Source organism: Nylanderia fulva, unplaced genomic scaffold, assembly GCF_048542155.1.
Source record: "Nylanderia fulva isolate GAGA-0341 unplaced genomic scaffold, ASM4854215v1 Scaffold983, whole genome shotgun sequence".
Classification (NCBI taxonomy): domain Eukaryota; kingdom Metazoa; phylum Arthropoda; class Insecta; order Hymenoptera; family Formicidae; genus Nylanderia; species Nylanderia fulva.
Genome location: NW_028191116.1, coordinates 12,501 through 33,927, shown reverse-complemented (window position 1 = coordinate 33,927; position 21,427 = coordinate 12,501). Strand labels below are relative to the sequence as shown.

General features: G+C 53.8%; 1 non-coding gene and 2 pseudogenes across 1 annotated transcript; all 3 read left to right on the top strand.

The window, feature by feature from the left end:
* Positions 1–7,658: 7,658 nt before the first annotated feature.
* On the top strand, positions 7,659–8,387 carry LOC146719436 (small subunit ribosomal RNA; annotated as a pseudogene; the record flags this gene model as incomplete).
* An 813-nt stretch (positions 8,388–9,200) lies between these two features.
* Positions 9,201–9,355, top strand: LOC146719435 (5.8S ribosomal RNA). Its single transcript, XR_014926524.1, has one exon. It is a non-coding gene; the product is annotated as a 5.8S ribosomal RNA (ribosomal RNA).
* A 1,055-nt stretch (positions 9,356–10,410) lies between these two features.
* Positions 10,411–12,742, top strand: LOC146719434 (large subunit ribosomal RNA; annotated as a pseudogene).
* Positions 12,743–21,427: the final 8,685 nt, after the last annotated feature.

Sequence of the window (21,427 nt, the reverse complement as noted above, 5' to 3'; positions counted from 1 at the left end):
ATTGACGAGGGGATCGTCTCTGCCAGGAGCAGCAGATTGAACAGAAGCGCACGAAGAATCGCAGGAACAGCGTTCCACATCCTCGGCGTAATCTGGTCCATCCGGGCGCAGTGCCAGTCCTTACGGAAATCCTGTTTACCTCTGCAGGTGTTATAGAATCCCAGAGCAAGGTCTTATCCGCCACAGGAACTGGATCCGTGGCAGCGCCATCGCCGAGACCTTCGAGGTGAATCCCTCTCAAACTTGACGTACGGCCCCGGCCAGCACTCGCAGCCTGTGCCGCTTCCCCAAACGACTCACGCAAGTCCGTCATGTCTCCATCCGCACCGCTGGAGGCCTCCATAATGGGGCGCCAGCAGTTAAAGAATTCGACAGCAGACGGCCTCTCGCGCACCGAGTCGCCCTCGAGGATACGCGACAAACAGGACTTCTTGTTCTTCTTGTAGAGGGATTGCACAATTGCATACTCCCTCTTTCTCCTCTGCTCCCTGCTCTCTCGCTTGACTGGAGGACAGTGCTTCTTTGCCGAAACGCGTTGCGGAGGGCGCACTTGTAGCGGCCGAGGGAAGATCATGCCCAGCCATCTCTTGATAGCCAAGACGTCGACCCTCCCCGCCGTCAGAGCATCTCTTGCCGTGCCAGCAAGAGTATCAGCCTCGTAGCTACGGAACGCCGCACTCTGCTCTACGAGTGATTGTATCTTGTCCCGCAGCCTCTGAGAACTTTGTTCAGGGGAAGGCTGATGTGCGCTTTGATCGTCAGTACTAGCCTCAGTGGCCGCAGGAATGGTGTCGGCTCGTGTCATCACCGCACCATCCCTATCGCCCTCATCGATCACAATCGCGCGACGCGATTGGATCTCTTGGCAGAAGTCTCTAACCATCACTCGGTAAGGCTCCTGTTGCCGTTTACCCTTGATGGCTTCGAGACTCCTATTGGGGAACCTAGTCTCCAGATACTGGTTAATGAAAAGATCCCCGGCTAAGGTGCCTTCAGCCTCAGCGCGTGCCATGAGTCTAGTTTCCTCAACTGACCATCTGGCCTTTACGCGGTCAACATTGATAGCACTGTTGGCTTGTAGTGGGTGAGCACGTACTTTGTGGACACCAAGACCACGCATGTTCCGGAACCTCGCCGAACACTGCTCACAGCTGACCATTTCCTCCTCTAGGCTGTCCACTTCAGCCTGGCTGGTCCTTATAGTGGTTTGCGACGGACCAGCCGCAACCCCGTCAGGGTCCTCCGCACCTCTCGCGCTCTCACTCAAGCGAGCACTCGCACGCAGTCCCCGGGCCATCCGAAAACCCGGGACAGTATTCTCATTCAAATTTTTCTCCATAATTAACTGCGTGTAGGGGGGCAAACGGATTGACAACCGAGAGCCCCCCAAAAAACCCCGGTCTTTCTTAGCCCCACAACTCACCATGACCGTAGGCGCATGGGCCGAAGCCCTTAGGGGCGCACTTCGCTGTACACTCTCTTAGTCGACACCTACCGAGTTTAAACTTTTAAAGTAGGCCGTTTCCGGGAGCACCTCAAGGAGGTGGAGGTACAACTTGGACGTGAGAGGCTGAAGGTCCTTACTAGAGGACTTCGTTGGCGCATCACGAACCAACCACGACTCTCTCTAAGTACCATCGCAGCGTGTTGCTTTGAGGACCGAGAGAGTCATAGTTACTCCCACACAATCCTTTTTGTATTCTTCTATTTCGATTGGATCCGGATCGTCACAGTTTTATGAAATCTTCTTTGAGATCTTCAAACTTATATTCCCTGTCTACGTCATAAATTATAAGAGTAGGATTTATTTTCCTTGGCTCCTCTACTTTCAATTTCTTTGTTGTTAGGTTTATTCTTTTCACAAAGTCCCCGTCTCTTTCATCCACCTCCACCACTACTCCTTTTCCTCTCATTTGCCTTATTGCCTTTATCCTCAGCCTTTTATTTGTACTTGTCAGTTCCTTTATAACCTCCTTCTTTATTTCACTATTCGTTCTCGCATCTTCGTCTTCTTTTATAGGTTTAATTAGTACTACTTTGTGCGTAGTATCTGACCTCCTTTCTTTTTCTTTTACAGCACCTGTAGCAGTCCTTGGAGTTCCTGCCGTAACATTGGCATAGGAGAGTCCTTTAGGCCTCAAGTCAGCAACAGCTTGGTAAGCAGCTTTCCATTTTTCTTTTTCTAAAACTACATTATGTAGTCTATTTTCTAGTACTGCCCATTTGGACAATATGTATTTTATTGCAGATTTTGTTATTTTGTTGTTATCATTAAACATGAATGTCTCGAGCTGTTCCTTTGTCTCCATCATCTCCTCTACTTCATTTACTCCTGTGCTCTGTTCTAATCTTTCATATCCATCCTTCTCATTTTCAGAATCACTCAGCCTTGTGTTCCCTTCATGCGTCTCTTCAGTGTCTTTTTGGGTACTACCCGAAGGAGGTGGTGATCTACTTACAGATCCCCTTCGCGCAAACAGCAATTCTCTTTTTCTCTCTTTTTCGGCGTTCAGAGTTTCGGTTACTTTCGTGCCAGCATTAGTCGTTACCAAAGTATCAGCCAAGTTTTTGTGTTTTTGTTTGAGTTTTGTTCTTTCCATGTATATCCCACGAGTATGGCAGGAAAAAAAATGTCCACTCAGGCAGAGCCTCCATCATCCTGGGTAAGGCGACTTATATACCACAGAGGTTGCGCCAGGTGCCCCTGGGGGATCGTTTGCGGTCGCGCAACTTAACCTCCCCGCGGCCATGCAGCCCCAGACACGATGCCTCCCATCCTGGCTTGAAAGGGACCTCGGGGCCCCGGGTGCGTCATGCCCGTACTACTGTCGAATCGTCAGTAGCCTCCTGGGGAAAGTAGATAGGAACAGATGTCCGTGGTTGATTTAACGTGCGGTACCTGCTCAGAGAGCTTAATCACACGACCCCCATGGGTGCGGAATTGGGATAAGCCCAATCAGCTCGTTCCAGCAGGCCAGGAACTACCAGTAGCGCCTCCGAGTTTGTAGGACTCTTCGGCAACCCACCGGTTGGGGCGAGCGCCTGTGCCAACGCTCTACCAGCTGTGCAGGACTGGTTCCCGAGCAGATACGCTGCTCACCCGTCGAGGCCCGAGAGCCCCTAACCAGCATGCGGCTTCAACCACTACCCCCACGGGTCCGACCTCAATTGCCGGGACGAGGGACGAATCCCCCTGGGCAACCCGACTCCCGTGGTACCAGTCAAGATCACTGGTTGGATCTTCGTGGCCGAGACCACTCCCAGCTTTCGGAGGCCTACACCTCCCAGGCAGTGGTCGGCCTATGTTCCTCGGGAACATCGGCTTCTCTTATCCTCCTTTCAGCATCGCCCTCCTTCTCTGAAATACAATCTTCGCATACACACCAACACTTTCATACCTTTCCTTACATTCCAACATGCGACTCACATCCACACTGCCATTCTCTCGCACAATCACACCCCACTCACTCAGGTTCCTCACATCACCATACATTGGACACTCAACCAACACATGCTTTTAATTCTCTCTCTCCGCTCCGCATGCACAGCTCTCACTCTCAGACAGACCACGCTTATACAGGAATTCATTCAAACTTCCATGCCCTGTCAGGATATAGCCCAGGCTCAAGCTAGGCTCGAACTCTCGGCACTCACCCGCGAACCTTACATTCTTTATAAATTCATACGTCACTCTTCCTTTCTCGCACTTATTCCATCTATTCTGCCACATCTCATACAGCCTTTCACTCACCAATTCCATACATCCTTCCACACCTCTCTCACGCAAGTCACTATCATTCACTACATTATACTCACTCATACTAATTCCCTTTCTCACCTTATACAACACTCCTCTTCTCACGCACTCCAGGTCCCACGGCAAGCCACCCATAAGGACTTGCATGGCCGCCGTGGAGACCGTTCTACATACATTCAGACACGCACTCAACACCACTCGCTGGAACCTATTTATGAGCTCCCTCGCATATTCAAATCTCATCACTCCATACCATACACTCGCTCCATACATCACACACGACATGAACAGACCTTTGTACAACACAGTCACAGCTTTCTTTCGCAAACCCCACTCACTTCTCAACACGCGTCTTAATTTTCCCACCTACATTCATACATTTCTTTCTCAGACACTCCAGATGCAACCTGTAGTTCATCCTTTTACTCACACAAACACCCAGATATTTCACGCTCCTCGCATACCTCACGCATCTATCATTCACTCGTACATTGGGAGGCCTCGTCCCAGCCATACTACCTTTCATCAACATCATCACAGTCTTGTTCTTAGACACACTCACACCTACTTTCACTCCCCATTCGTACACCATTCTCATCCACTTAGTACCCTTTCTCTCCAACTCCGCTCGGCTCTGTCCTTCCACGACCAACAACAAGTCATCCGCGTACGCAACCACTTTACATTCACTCTCACGCAGCCGCCACAACAGTTCATCCATCATTAGGTTCCATATAAATGGATCACAGATGGAGCCCTGCGGGCAGCCACGCTTTACGTCTTTCCACACTGTGTCACACGCACCCATCATGCATACACGCCTGCCGCTAAAATAGTTCTTCCATAATTCAATTTCTTCACATTCAACCTTACGCAATTTCTCGATCACACATTCCCTACTCTAGGTTATCAAACGCTCCTTTGAAGTCCACGAACACTCCTAACACATACTTTCTCTCCGACCCATTCACCCAGTCATGCACTCGATTCCATGCATCCTCGGTCGACCGATTCCTTACGAATCCGTACTGGGCGTCACACATTCTTCCACCCATCGTTCGCTCGAGTCTTCCAACCATCATTCGCTCCAACACTTTCCCCAGCACGGACAGCAGTCAAATGGGCCTATAAGACCCAGGGTCCGACCTAGGTTTATCGGGAGACTTCAATAACACTACCACCCGCGCAGTCTTCCACGCCGGGGGGAAACACGCTGTATTCAGACATACATCATACATTCTTTTCATCCATACCGGGACAGCACGCCAAATCGCTCGCAACATCTCAGCACTCACACCATCCATACCAGGTGCCTTACCCACTTTCATCGATCTCACTGCCACATCCACTTCGCTCCATTCAAACTGCTTTTCTTCCTCCCTTACGTCTCCCCTGGCGTCTATCGCCACGTTCGTCCTTGCTGCCGGGAAGAATCTCTTCATTAGCTCATCCGCGCTTTCTTTCCATGTACTCGTCACTCTATCACCCACTTTTATGCCACTTAATCTTACCCTATCACGCTTTCCCATGCACACCTTATATACATCGCTCCATGGATCCCTCTTCCCAGTCACGCACACAAATCGCTTCCAATTTTCCTCTTTCACTCTTCGCATTTCCTCCTTATACTCCCGCAAAACATACTTATATTCATTCATTCTTTCTTCCACTCTGCTTCCATTCCTCTTTCTCGCACGCTGGTAGGCACGTCTGCTCCTTCCTACAGCCTTCTTCAGTTTCTCAAGCTCATCCGTCCACCACACAAGCTTCCTAGCATACACAGGTTTACATCTCTTCATCCATCGATCATTCGCACTATGGATCCATTTCATCATTCGCTCTACACAGCTCTGCGCATCCGCTTCGTCTATGGCGCTCGCTGCATCCTCTAACGCACTCTCTCGCATATCACACATATATCCTTCCCAGTCTACGTCCTTGCACACCCATCTACGCATGCCCTCATTCGTACCTACATGCTCTCTGTGTACCATCCGTATTAACAATACGTTATGGTCACTCACTCCCCAGTCGGCTTTACTTCCCACTCATACCGGCACCCTCCATTCACGCCGTTCACGAAAGTAACATCGATGTCATTCTCCCCATTCGGCCCGCTGAACGAGTAAAACTCGCTTGGCTCATTCAACAACATTCATCCCGCTCGCAATCATCCATTCCTCAATCATTCTACCACGCCCTTCACTCTCTCTGCTGCCTCCACCCTTGCTATACCACAAGGGAGAGACGGCATTCGCATCCATACCTATCAGCAGACGCTTTCTCCCGGCCGTCTCACATACTCTGTCCATGTACGCCAAGTACGGCTCGATACACTTACCATACTGGCAATACATGGACACCACATACATTTCGCCAAAGTCCCCCTTCAACCACACACTCACTCCAAGCTTATTCGTACATTCTCTCACGCACATCACGTCTAACCTAGAGTCATTTACCACCACTGCTGCTTTCACCGTCCCACTTTCGCACACAATCACATCCATACCTATGGGCAAGCCCACCACACGTCCATGCCTTTCATACGGTTCTTGCAGCAGTGCTACACTCACTCGACGTTCGCGCATCATCTCACCCAGATCACACATAATTGCATACGCTCTCTGGCAGTTATACTGCACCACATTCACGCACCATTCATTCGTCATTTATTCTCGCTTTCTCTCTCTCTAACGCTCTCACGTATTCCGGACACACTTCGGACAGAACCGAGTGATCACATTTGCTCCCTTTCAGCTTACAGTTTCTACACACACTTTCCTTTTTACAATCTCTCATCATGTGTCCTACACATCCACATTTTTGGCACAGTCTTTCCTTTTCGGTGCATTGCCGCATCATGTGCCCAAATGCGAAGCACTTGTGGCACCTCAGCACACTGAAAAACTCTTTCACCCTAAAGGCCTTCCAATGCACAAACACTCGTCCGTCACTACAGAGCACATTTCTTATTGCACTCGTAACTTCTAATATCACATTTCCGCAGGTTGCATCTTTCTTCGCATTCCTACTCACAACACGCACACGTTCCATAAATACTCTCTCATCCACTCGCCCTTTCAAGCTCCTCTCATACATTTCTCTCATTAACACTTCACTCGCCATATCATTCGGCACATCGTACAAGATGATCTTTGGGCCTATCTTGCGAGGCAGCTCAACCTTTAGGCCAGCATTCTTAAACTGACCACACTCTCTTATTCTTTTCAACTCACTCTCGCTCATCGTCTCAATCGCTACACCTCCATTCCTCACTTTCCTCACCGCTTTCACACGCACATTCAGTGACTTGCTCACATGCTTCATCATTCTCTCCTTTACTTCCTCACTTGTCACATTCGCACTTGCATCATCCGCTCTCACTATTACCGCATAACTCTTCTCTTTCGTTTTCACTCGTTTTCACATTCACTTCCTGTACCTTTTCAATCACGCTCTTTTCAACATTTTTCGCACTCACGCTCGCATAGCTCATTCCACTTCCGCCGTAGGCTAAATCCCGACTCGCTCGACGCATACACTCATCCAGTTTTCCCCTGTATTCTCTCATTTTTGCACAACATTTTCATCATCTGTTCCTCATATTCTCCCACAATGTCCAGTATTTTCTCACTCGCACTCTTTGAAATTTTGTTCGTCTCCGTAAACAGGAATTTACGGAGTCTCGCACCAATTACTCTCATACACGCTATCTCACTCACTTCCGCAACGCTCTCATTCTCTCCCTCATTCATTAATCAAGAACGAAAGTTAGAGGTTCGAAGGCGATCAGATACCGCCCTAGTTCTAACCATAAACGATGCCAGCTAGCGATCCGCCGAAGTTCCTCCGATGACCCGGCGGGCAGCTTCCGGGAAACCAAAGCTTTTGGGTTCCGGGGGAAGTATGGTTGCAAAGCTGAAACTTAAAGGAATTGACGGAAGGGCACCACCAGGAGTGGAGCCTGCGGCTTAATTTGACTCAACACGGGAAACCTCACCAGGCCCAGACACCGGAAGGATTGACAGATTGATAGCTCTTTCTTGATTCGGTGGGTGGTGGTGCATGGCCGTTCTTAGTTGGTGGAGCGATTTGTCTGGTTAATTCCGATAACGAACGAGACTCTAGCCTGCTAAATAGGCGTACCTTATGGTATCGCGAAGGCCCCCGGCTTCGGCTGGCGGGTTTTTACTACCAACGTACAAACAAATCTTCTTAGAGGGACAGGCGGCTTCTAGCCGCACGAGATTGAGCAATAACAGGTCTGTGATGCCCTTAGATGTTCTGGGCCGCACGCGCGCTACACTGAAGGAATCAGCGTGTGTTCCCTGGCCGAAAGGCCCGGGTAACCCGCTGAACCTCCTTCGTGCTAGGGATTGGGGCTTGCAATTGTTCCCCATGAACGAGGAATTCCCAGTAAGCGCGAGTCATAAGCTCGCGTTGATTACGTCCCTGCCCTTTGTACACACCGCCCGTCGCTACTACCGATTGAATGATTTAGTGAGGTCTTCGGACTGGTGCGCGGCAATGTCTCGGCATTGCCGATGTTGCCGGGAAGATGACCAAACTTGATCATTTAGAGGAAGTAAAAGTCGTAACAAGGTTTCCGTAGGTGAACCTGCGGAAGGATCATTAACGTTCCGGAGGTCCTGCTCTGCGTCGAGAGTCCTCTCTTTTGGGAGAGACGCGCGCTCGCAGCAGTCGGCGACTGAATGGACGCGCTGAAAAGGCGCTCTCAGAGAAAAAGAAAATAACGGATTTGACGGAATTTGTTGTTGTGTTTTGATATAACGACGGACGCCGTCGCGCCTCTCTGACCGAAAGTAGTCGGCAAGCAGAGCAGCGCGCCCGGCGGTGTTCGACGACGATTCGGAGCGAGACGCTTCGCGATCACGCTCGTGTGTGTGCCATTCTCCGGCCACACACACACACACAGAGCGTCGATTCGGCGTTGAGCGCGAACCGGTGGTAACCTATGCCCGCGCACGCGTGTGTGCAGCACCCACGACGTTCGTCGACGCGCGCCCTCCCCGTTGTCGCGGGGCAGCGGTCAGCGTGCCGAGAACACACGGTGTGCGACCGCGAGTGCCGAGCGAGAGGACCCCCATATATTATTATAATATATATATATAACACAGAGAAGGGATCGATGATATTTCGACCAATCTGTCAACTGTGTCGGTCCGACGGTTTCTTCAAAGAGCTTCCGCCCCGGCTCTCCCGTTGCGGGAGAGACGCTCCGAACGAGAAACACACAACTCTATCTTTGTGCCGTAGCCTTCCCTGGCGGGAGGCGGCGGTCCGCGCGCGTCCTCGGACGCGCGCGGACAGGCTGATCGAAGAGCCACCACGATTATTCTCTCTCTCTCGTCCGAGAGAAGAGACCACGATGGTTGAACGAGAAGCGCGTTTCTTCGCGAACGCAAAAATTTCGAACGATTACCCTGAACGGTGGATCACTTGGCTCGTGGGTCGATGAAGAACGCAGCTAATTGCGCGTCAACTTGTGAACTGCAGGACACATGAACATCGACATTTCGAACGCACATTGCGGTCCACGGATACAATTCCCGGACCACGCCTGGCTGAGGGTCGTTTTAGTACCCCTAAACTGCTTGCGTCCGAAAAGCGCGCACGGCCACGACGCGGGCGACCAGAGAATGGCGCGCGCGTCGCCTGTGCCCTGTGCAACGCTTACAATGGGCGTACGAGCAATCGTTGGACGTTCGCCCGAGGTGTCTGTGCCGCGCCGACCGGCCGCGGTGCAAATCCTGGCGTCGTCTGAAATGACACACCGAAATAATAATAATGAGGAGGAGAAGCGCACAAGCGTGTAAAACGTTGGCGAACGCGCGCCCAGAGAATGCTGCGCGAATTAAGAGGGGGAGCGTGTTTGTGTATCCAAGTCGTGTGTGTACGCGAGAGCCGAGGAGAAATGGGATGAGAGTAAGAGCGCGCGCGAAGGGAGCAACAAACGGCCAAAAAAAGGGTCAGGACGGTAAATGGCACCGCTTTCCCTAGAGCGGCGCGTGCGTCGTTGTCTCCCGAAAGTAGGTAGCGCTTGTCTCACCGTCTCTCCTCTCCGTACATCACACAGACTGACCGGACTGCTCTCGCACTCTGTGCCGCGTCTCTCGGTGCGATAGCGCTCGCGCGTCTTATGCCGAGGCGCCCTTGCCCGCACACATAACGGTATTACGGAGAAATATACGGCGCGTCGTCGTCCGGCGGAGAGAGCATTCGTAATCCTTTACCTCTTTACGGAGAAGGGTTTTGAATCGCGAGCCGACCGCGTGTCCGAGTCCACGAAATTTTCGTAAAGCGAAAAAAGGGGACCGGCGCGCCGCGTCGTGTACTCGTCGAATCGATTCCGCCCGAATTTCGTATATAAAAGAGAAGGGGGAGCCGAGAATCTCGAACCCCGCGATATATCGTCTCCATTACCACCAACGAGTGTGTGTGCGGTTAGCGCCCCGGCGATTTGCCTTCTCGCGTATTTCGTGTGCTGCCGCTGCTGCTCTCTCGTTCGACGCTCTCTCTCTCTCCCTCTTATAATATATATTATAGAGGAGAGACGACGATGAGCGACGCGGAGGAGGCAAACGGCTACGAAAACTCACTATGCGACGACCTCAGAGCAGGCGAGATTACCCGCTGAATTTAAGCATATTATTAAGCGGAGGAAAAGAAACTAACCAGGATTTCCTTAGTAGCGGCGAGCGAACAGGAAAGAGCCCAGCACCGAATCCCGCGGTTCCGCCGCAGGGAAATGTGGTGTTTGGGAGGATCCGCTTATCCCGAGGTGCCGCGTCGCGTCCAAGTCCATCTTGAATGGGGCCACTTACCCGTAGAGGGTGCCAGGCCCGTAGCGACCGGTGCGCGCCTCGGGAGGATCTCTCCTTAGAGTCGGGTTGCTTGAGAGTGCAGCTCTAAGTGGGTGGTAAACTCCATCTAAGGCTAAATACGACCACGAGACCGATAGCGAACAAGTACCGTGAGGGAAAGTTGAAAAGAACTTTGAAGAGAGAGTTCAAGAGTACGTGAAACCGTTCAGGGGTAAACCTAAGAAACCCAAAAGATCGAACGGGGAGATTCATCGTCAGCGGCGCTGGCTTCGCGTCGGTCGGCGATGTCCCGCGGAGTCCTTGCGGCTCGCGCGCGGGCACGCTACCGTGCGCCGATGTCCGGCGCTCGTCGTCGTGCACTTCTCCCCAAGTAGAACGTCGCGACCCGCTGGGTGTCGGTCTACGGCCCGGGTGCGGTGTCTGTCGCGTCGCCGGTAAAACGGCACGCGACAAACCCTCGGTCGCCCGGCCGGCTGCTCGGCGGTACGCGCAAGGTATCAGGCCGCACTATTCACGGTGCGTCGAGACCGTCGCAAGCGCGCGCCACGGTACTCGGAGGTTACGGACTTCGCGCCGTCCCCGGTCCTGGCCCGCTGTTGGTTACAGTACGGTACACCTTCGACAGGCCTGCGAACGTCTCCCGCGGTCTCGCGGGAGACCGATACCGGTCGGCGACGCTACTGCTTTGGGTACTCTTAGGACCCGTCTTGAAACACGGACCAAGGAGTCTAACATGTACGCGAGTCATTGGGACTTGTCGCGAGACCTAAAGGCGTAATGAAAGTGAAGGTCGGCCCTGGCCGTCGACCTAGGGAGGATGGGCCGCGTCGCGATGCGGCCTCGCACTCCCGGGGCGTCTCGTTCTCATCGCGAGAAGAGGCGCACCCAGAGCGTACACGTTGGGACCCAAAAGATGGTGAACTATGCCTGGTCAGGACGAAGTCAGGGGAAACCCTGATGGAGGTCCGTAGCGATTCTGACGTGCAAATCGATCGTCGGAACTGGGTATAGGGGCGAAAGACTAATCGAACCATCTAGTAGCTGGTTCCCTCCGAAGTTTCCCTCAGGATAGCTGGCACTCGGCCGTTCCGCACGGAACGCGCGCGAGTCTCATCTGGTAAAGCGAATGATTAGAGGCCTTGGGGCCGAAACGACCTCAACCTATTCTCAAACTTTAAATGGGTGAGATCTCTGGCTTTCTTGAATTATGAAGCCACGAGCATCTTCGGATCAGAGTGCCAAGTGGGCCATTTTTGGTAAGCAGAACTGGCGCTGTGGGATGAACCAAACGCAGAGTTAAGGCGCCCAACTCGACGCTCATGGGACACCATGAAAGGCGTTGGTTGCTTAAGACAGCAGGACGGTGGCCATGGAAGTCGGAATCCGCTAAGGAGTGTGTAACAACTCACCTGCCGAAGCAACTAGCCCTGAAAATGGATGGCGCTGAAGCGTCGAGCCTATACTCTGCCGTCAGCGGCAAGTGGGGCGGCAACCGGGAGCGGGCGTTAGTCTTCTCTCGCGTCGTCACGAAGCCCTGACGAGTAGGAGGGTCGCGACGGTGAGCGCAGAAGGGTCTGGGCGCGAGCCTGCCTGGAGCCGCCGTCGGTGCAGATCTTGGTGGTAGTAGCAAATACTCCAGCGAGGCCCTGGAGGACTGACGTGGAGAAGGGTTTCGTGTGAACAGCCGTTGCACACGAGTCAGTCGATCCTAAGCCCTAGGAGAAATCCTATGTCAATGACGGCGTACAATATACTCGAGTGTCGAGAAATAATAATAAATATTATACGAAAGACACACGCCCGTCGGGCGAAAGGGAATCCGGTTCCTATTCCGGAACCCGGCAGCGGAACCGCATACAATTCGGGCCCTCGTAAGAGTGTTCGTCGGGGTAACCCAAAATGACCTGGAGACGCCGTCGGGAGATCCGGGAAGAGTTTTCTTTTCTGTATAAGCGTTCGAGTTCCCTGGAAACCTCTAGCAGGGAGATAGGGTTTGGAACGCGAAGAGCACCGCAGTTGCGGCGGTGTCCGGATCTTTCCCTCGGACCTTGAAAATCCAGGAGAGGGCCACGTGGAGGTGTCGCGCCGGTTCGTACCCATATCCGCAGCAGGTCTCCAAGGTAAAGAGCCTCTAGTCGATAGAATAATGTAGGTAAGGGAAGTCGGCAAATTGGATCCGTAACTTCGGAATAAGGATTGGCTCTGAGGAGCGGGGCGTGTCGGGCTTGGTCGGGAAGCGGGTCTGGCTGACGTGCCGGGCCTGGGCGAGGTGAACGGTCGGCGTTCTCGCGCCGGTCCCGGGATCCGAGCTCGGTCCCGTGCCTTGGCCTCCCGCGGATCTTCCTTGCTGCGAGGCTTCCGTGGCGGCGCGAGCCGTCGTGGTCGTCCTCTTCGGCCGCCATTCAACGCTCAGCTCAGAACTGGCACGGACTAGGGGAATCCGACTGTCTAATTAAAACAAAGCATTGCGATGGCCCTCGCGGGTGTTGACGCAATGTCATTTCTGCCCAGTGCTCTGAATGTCAACGTGAAGAAATTCAATCAAGCGCGGGTAAACGGCGGGAGTAACTATGACTCTCTTAACGTTCTCTGGGACGTTCTCACATACCCCGTCCACCGGCCGGAACCCCTTTTGGCGCCTGTCGAAGATGTCGAGGGCTGCCAATCTCTTTGCCAATATCTTGTGGAAGTGTCTTATCATAACGGATCCTATGCTGAGAGGTCGGTACTCCGTCGGACCTGGCCGATCGGACATACCCCCCTTCTCAAGGAATACCGTTCTGGTTGTGGCGATTGATGAGGGGATCGTCTCTGCCAGGAGCAGCAGATTGAACAGAAGCGCACGAAGAATCGCAGGAACAGCGTTCCACATCCTCGGCGTAATCTGGTCCAATCCGGGCGCAGTGCCAGTCCTTACGGAAATCCTGTTCACCTCTGCAGGTGTTATAGGATCCCAGAGCAAGGTCTTATCCGCCACAGGAACTGGATCCGTGGCAGCGCCATCGCCGAGACCTTCGAGGTGAATCCCTCTCGGGCCCGACGTACGGTTCCGGCCAGCACTCGCAGCCTGTGCCGCTTCCCCAAACGACTCACGCAAGTCCGTCATGTCTCCATCCGCACCGCTGGAGGCCTCCATAATGGGGCGCCAGCAGTTAAGGAATTCGACAGCAGACGGCCTCTCGCGCACCGAGTCGCCCTCGAGGATACGCGACAAACAGGACTTCTTGTTCTTTCTGTAGAGGGATTGCACAATTGCATACTCCCTCTTTCTCTTCTGCTCCTTGCTCTCTCGTTTAACTGGAGGACAGTGCTTCTTTGCCGAAACGCGTTGCGGAGGGCGCACTTGTAGCGGCCGAGGGAAGATCATGCCCAGCCATCTCTCGATAGCCAAGACGTCGACCCTCCCCGCCGTCAGAGCATCTCTTGCCGTGCCAGCAAGAGTATCAGCCTCGTAGCTACGGAACGCCGCACTCTGCTCTACGAGTGATTGTATCTTGTCCCGCAGTTTCTGAGAACTTTGTTCAGGGGGAGGCTGATGTGCGCTTTGATCGTCAGTACTAGCCTCAATGGCCGCAGGAATGGTGTCGGCTCGTGTCATCACCGCACCATCCCTATCGCCCTCATCGATCACAATCGCGCGACGCGATTAGATCTCTTGGCAGAAGTCTCTAACCATCACTCGGTAAGGCTCCTGTCGCCGTTTACCCTTGATGGCTTCGAGACTCCTATTGGGGAACCTTGTCTCCAGATACTGGTTAATGAAAGGTTCCCCGGCTAAGATGCCTTCAGCCTCAGCGCGTGCCATGAATATAGTTTTTTCCACTGACCATCTGGCCTTTACGCGGTCAACATTGATAGCACTGTTGGCTTGTAGTGGTTGTGCACGTACTTTGTGGACACCAAGACCACGCATGTTTTGGAATCTCGCCGAACAATGCTCACAGCTGACCATCTCCTCCTCTAGGCTGTCCACTTCAGCCTGGCTGGTCCTTATAGTGATTCGCGACGGACCAGCTGCGACCCCGTCAGGGTCCTCCGCACCTCTCGCGCGCTCACTCAAGCGAGCACTCGCACGCAGACCCCGGGCCATCCGAGAACCCGGGACATCAGAATCATTCTTAGCTTTATTCATAATTTACTGCGTGTAGGGGGGCAAACGGATTGACAACCGAGAGCCCCCCAAAAAACCCCGGTCTTTCTTGGCCCCACAACTCACCATGACCGTAGGCGCATGGGCCGAAGCCCTTAGGGGCGCACTTCGCTGTACACTCGCTTAGTCGACACCTACCGAGTCTAAACTTCCAAAGTAGGCCGTTTCCGGGAGCACCACGAGGAGGTGGAGGTACAACTTGGACGTGAGAGGCTGAAGGTCCTTACTAGAGGACTTCGTTGGCGCATCACGAACCAACCACTACTCTCTCTAAGTACCATCGCGGCGTGTTGCTTTGAGGATCGAGAGAGTCATAGTTACTCCCGTCACAGTCCTTTCATCCGTGCTTTGGGACGCCCGGAGGCGCTGTCGTTCTCTGCATGTGGCGTGCGTCGATCTGTCGAAAGCTTTCGATACGGTTGCGCACGCTGCTATTCATACGACTCTCGATGAGCTGGGGCTCCCTCGGGAGTTTAGAGAGTACGTAAGGGCTGTCTATTCGAATGCGCTGACCGAGTTGCAGGGGGTCAGCGCTAAGGAAGTGTCGGCCATCAAGATCGGCCGTGGCGTGAGACAGGGTGATCCGTTGTCGCCCCTGCTGTTCAATCTGGTCGTAGAGAGAGCACTAGGAATTCTCTCGGAGAACGTTGGCTATCGGTTGGGTGGCCGGCTTATCAATGCACTGGGCTACGCAGACGACATTGTGCTCCTGGCCTCTACCAGAGATGGGCTGCAGGAGAACTTGACACGGCTTTATGACGCCTTTATGCGAAATGGGCTCGAGATCAACGCGAGAAAGACCGGAGTGCTGTCCATGGTGGCGTCCGGCAGAGACAAGAAGGTGAAGGTGGACACCACACCTTATTTCACCGTGGGGGGAGCGATGATACCGCAAAGATCCCTGGTCGATGTCTGGACGTATCTGGGCTGCGAGTACACAGGTGCTAGGGAACTCGCAAGCGATCCACCCTTAGCTCAGGCCATCGAGCAACTCACGAGGGCACCTCTTAAGCCGCAACAGCGGCTGAGGTTGTTGCGTGACTGTCTCCTTCCACGGTATTATCACCGATGGACAGTGGGTACGGTCTCGGCCAAAACCCTCAAGGGTAAGGATATCATCGTACGCACTGCGGTGCGACGATGGCTGCGTTTTCCCCATGATGTTCCTGCTGGATACCTGCATGCGCCGATACAGAGTGGCGGGCTTGGAATGCCTCTATTGAGAACTTTGATCCCAATTCTGAAGCATAACCGACTGCAGCGGTTGTGTCGGAGTACTCTGCCCGCAGCATGCGCGGCTGCCGAAACCACGTATGTGGCTAGGCAGCTTGTCTGGTGTGAAAACCAGATGCGAGTGCGGGGCCATAGAGTGACTACAACCGCTGAGCTCAGACAGCAGTGTGCGGCCTGGTTGCGCGAGTCGTGCGATGGGAGTGGACTCAGAGAGGTTGCGGCCTCCAACCTGAGCTCCTACTGGGTATCGGCTGGCGCCGATGCCATCCCAGGTGCCGACTACGTGCACTATCACCACATACGGGCTAACTGCATACCGTCTAGAGCGAGATGCTCCCGAGGTCGTGATGGGCGCGATAATCGCTGTCGTGCCGGTTGTCCCGAAACCGAGACGCCGGCTCACTGCGTGCAACGCTGCTTCAGAACGCACGGAGGGAGAATCCTGCGGCATGACGACCTATGCCGTCAAGTTGGTGGCTATTTACAGCAGAAGGGATGGCGCGTCGATGCGGAACAAGCGTATTCGACGTCTGCCGGCCGGAGGCGGCCCGACCTGACCATCGCTAAGGGTGGTGAGGCAGTGGTCGTAGACGCGCAAGTAGTGTCTAGCGAAACCGCGTTGGAGATGTCCCACGAGCGTAAGGTGGAGAAGTACCGATCATGTAATGATCTGGCAGCCGCTGTGGCGGAGCGCACAGGAGTACCTCGAAATAATGTTCGTTTTACCGCCATTACAATTTCGTGGCGAGGTGTCTTGAGCTCGCGAAGCGAGTCTGAGTTGCGAGAGCTGGGTTTAACGTCCGCCCAGCTCCGAACGTTGACGACTCGAGTTTTGTGGGGCTCATGGCTGAACTGGAAACGTTTTAACGCAATGACATCGCGTTATAACGAAGGAAGGCGGAACGTGGCCTCATCTGGTGGTGCATGATGGATGGCGCGTAGAGTTGGGGGCCTCCGCATCAATCGCGCGAGTTTGAATGATTGCGTGAATGGTCGAGGTGAAGTACGAGCTGCCTTTGGCTAGCTCCGACCTTCACGCTCCAGGGTGTTGACTGCGAACACCAACAGTAAACAGCTCTGCAATATCGTTGTCGGTGGCGACTTGGCGACTGTGATTTTGTAGCAGTCGTCGCGCACCGTAGACGAAACATAGCCAAATGCCTCGTCATCTAATTAGTGACGCGCATGAATGGATTTACGAGATTCCCACTGTCCCTATCTACTTACTAGCACAGCATTGCCACGAGTCGGAGTCGCAAGACCAAATGGCTCATATGTGGCGCGCACACCTAGTGTGTAGTTGCGTGGCTCCCTCTTGCTTGTTTCGCACACAGAGCCAAGGCCGAGGCGTGAATGCCGAAGAGTCGAAGGAGAGTTTAAAACAAAAGGTGAAACTGCGAATGACTAGATTGACCAGCACAAACTCTGGACAAATAATCTAGGAAATGAAAACGCAAAATCGGTAAACAAACCGATAGCCCAAAAACTGGTGTCCTAAGACTTGGCCCCAGAGTGTTCGGCCCGGAGCTCGCCGCTTCCCCTTACAAACTCTGGGTGCCTCGAAAATACGGATTGTTCCCAGGCGCGCATGCCGGGTCTGTCGAATGTCGGGGCGAAGGTCGCAAGCGTGTCCTTAACGGGACGCCGCATACGTTTGTGGCTGGAAACCGGCTCGATGGATCGGACATGCAGTGGAACAATCTAAGAACACTCGGTGTTTCTCTCTGCGGCATGCGGCACGCGGGGAGGTTCGCCGGGAGTTGTCCAAAGGGGCAGTCACCCAGACTGAGGGCAAAATGGACCCGGTCCCACGGGCTATGGGCCCGGACCTTGAGGACGGAAGGAAGTCAGGCAGTACGCGTTGGAAGTCAGCAAAACATCCGGAAAAGCAGTACGTGGCGACTCGGCCCTTGGGGTGCGCTCCGGTGCAACTCACGGGGCTGGCCACGCGGTGGGTTTCAAAAAGGGCTAAAGGCAACACGCCTTAAGGACTCAGTTGAACCCAACGCAAGATTGAAAAGCAACACGCCGCGTGGCGATTCGGCCCCTGAGGTGCACTCCGGTGCAACTCACGAGGCTGGCCACGCGGTGGGTTCCAAAAAGGGCTAAAGGCAACACGCCTTAAGGACCCAGTTGAACCCAACGCAAGATTGAAAAGCAACACGCCGCGTGGCGACTTGGCCCCTGGGGTGCACTCCGGTGCAATTCACGGGGCTGGCCACGCGGTGGGTTTACAAAAAAGGCTAAAGGCAACACGCCTTAAGGACCCAGTTGAACCCAATGCAGGATTGCAAAGCGGCACGCCGCGTGGGGACTCGGCCCCCCCCTGGGGTGCGCTTCGGCGTCGCTGTCGGGGGCTGCCGCGATGCGTGTTGAGACTGACAGAAAACGTAAAATGCAAATGGGTGCGGCCCTGGGGACAACAAAGCAAGGGATTGAAAGGAATGGGCGGTACCTCCAGCCACATCATGGCCAGCGAGTGTCCACAAGCGTTAAAGGTCTCCCGAGTAGTGCCGGGAACCCCAAAACACTCCAAGATTCTAAAGCAACACGCCGCGGCGAATGAAGGGAGCTTATCATTATCATTTTCAGGACTTCCACCCTCAGGCTTACACACTGCATTGCTACGACAAGTCGGCGTCACTGACCAAATGGCTCACAAGTAGCACGCGCACATGGATGCGTTGGAGGAGCGCACTCGGTGTCGCTCGCACAGCGAAACTTTCTCCTCATCCGAGGACTGGAGTACTGGGGGTGGTACGGGTGCGTTTCCCGTACCTATCTATTCCAATCCCTGTCCTACCTACACCAAGTTCCGCCTTCCCGGAGACCCATCACATGTCCGCTCGCCTTCCTCATGCTGCGGTTCGATGGCGGGGGAGCAGGGGTCTCTGTCTGCGCCTGATGGGCCCCGCGCCTCCCGGTTTCTGGCCCGGAGGCGCGGGGGCCAAAGGGCGGCTTCTTTTCTTTCAGGAACATCATCATCGGTATCCTCGTCGTCGCTCCGGTCGTTTCGTTTCAGTTTTACTTTGTCTCGTTCGTTCGTCTGCCTCGGGTGGAATGCCGATGAATAGGTAGGCGTTTCCTAACAATGGCGCTCGTCTTAATGTTAAGGTGTTAGGTACCGTGCCGAGGGCATGAATGGCCGCGTGGACGGTAAGATCGCGGTCGCTAACGGTCCGCCCGGGATATCTGCCGCCCTCCTGGTGTATTTAGGCTTGGTGGCGTAGTAATGGCTCTGCGTCGCTTGACCCTCCTTTCCACCGTACTCGTGGGAATATAAATGGAAATGATAAATCCTTTGGTTAGGAGAAGTGCCCGCCTGATAAAATGCTTCCTGCCGGGTAGGGCAGCAGCCCAGGAAGCACTTAGTGGTAGCGGCCTTCGTGCCGTCCGAGTTGTGCTAGCTAGATGCGACGCGACCGTGGGCGGGCCCACGCCGGCGTCCGATAGTCGGCTGGGACCGAGCGTCGAAGCAAGGAAAAATCGCGAAAACAGAATTAGGATTAGCACCGCGATTAGCTCCGCGAATAGCTCCGCGACTTGCGCCGCCGTAAACAACGATGAAATTAGCTCCGCGAACTCCCCAAAACCCCAACCCCACACCCATAATAAACCGGATCGAGCCGGGCCGCAACAAAAGCGCGGCAAGCTCCCCTTTTACTCCTACTTCGTCTGAAAATATCTCACTGGCGACCACGGGAGTGAGAGTCCTGCAGCTGAACATGAGACGTTCGGCAAAAGTCACGGGAGAGATGCGTCAGCTCGTCGTCGAAAAGCGGCTTGACGTCCTGTTATTGCAGGAGCCATGCGTCAGGAAGCGGGACTCGAGTCACACCTTAGTTGGGTTAGGATTAGGAATGAGAGTGGCCGCCGTGCGTTCACAGCGCCCGTGGGCAGCGGTGGCAGCCTGTAACTCTCAATTCCAGCTGTTGTTTATCTCGCAGCTTAGCACAGCTCATTGTGTCTGTGCAGAAGTGCAAGCACCTGGCTTCTCCTTCTATGTGGCTTCGTGCTACTTTCAGTACTGCGAAGAAATAGAGAAGCACCTCAGGCACCTCGAAATGGTGTTTCATTCGCTGAGGAGGAAGAGATTGATAGTTGCGATAGATGCCAATGCCCGATCGCCGCTGTGGGGTCCCCAGGAGGCGGACGAAAGAGGTGCGAAAGTCGAAGACCTCATCCGGGCATCTGGTATAGAGGTGGTCAACGATGCTGGCCAGAAACCCACCTTTTGGACGGCAAGAGGTTCATCATATATCGATGTGACCTTGGCGTCGCCCTCCATGACCCGGTTCATCAGGGAATGGAAGGTACGGGACAATTGGACAACCAGCGACCACAACTCCATCGACATCAGGCTCAGAGTGCCGAAGGGGCGGGACGCCGGGGGTGCCGCGAACATGAGGTTCGACACCCGTCGGGCCGACTGGGAACGGTTTTCCGGGACTCTCGCTGATCTTTCAGGGTCCATGCTGGAGGCGCTCGAGTTGAGGTCGGCGGAGGAAGTAGAGGAAATGGCCGAAAAGCTCGCAGTTGTCCTTAGCGAGGCATGCAAGGCCTCAATGCCAAGAAAAAGGCATTTTAGGGAGTCCAACCCGTGGTGGACTAGGGAGCTAACAATCTTCAAGAAAAGGCTATACAGGTTGAGACGTGGCCTGCAGAAGGAACATGGCCAGCCCTCATACGTGGAAAAACTGTCGGAGTACCGCTCTTCTTTGCGACTGTATGGCAGAAATATAAAAAGGGCAAAGATCGATAGTTGGCGGGAATTCGTAACATCTCATGGAAATTTAGAACCTTGGGGCTTCGTTTATAAGCAACAAGCGGAGAAACTCCGAGTAGAAAGAGTGCTCAGCACACTCAGGCATGGCAAATCTTCAACCATGACTCTAGAGGAAACAGCCAACTGTCTTCTTAAAATACACGTCCCCGACGACCGAATCGCGAGCGATACACCCGAACAAAGCGTATTGCGGGTAAACGCGTACACGCCACCTGAGACACCGGACGCCTCTCATTTCACGGTGGCAGAAACGATAAGAGCAGCGAAGACTCTCAAAAACAACAAAGCACCGGGAACCGACCTCGTGGAAGTTAACGTATTAAAAGCAGCGTTGAAAGTGATCCCCGGCCAGATCACTAAACTGTTTAACGGGTGCCTAAAGTGGGGCGTCTTTCCCTCCGCCTGGAAGATTGGCTCGTTGCGGGCCTTGCTGAAGGGAGAGGACAAGGACGAAAGGGACCCGAAATCCTATAGACCAATTTGTCTCCTCTCCGTGGTAAGTAAACTTTTCGAAAAATTAATTAAGGAGCGTCTAACGGGAACGTCGCTGGCGCCGGGTAGAATTTCGGATCGACAGTTCGGCTTTCTCGCGGGAAAATCGACGGAGGACGCGATAGTAGAGCTGCGAAGACTGGTAAGGACCTCCGAGGGTA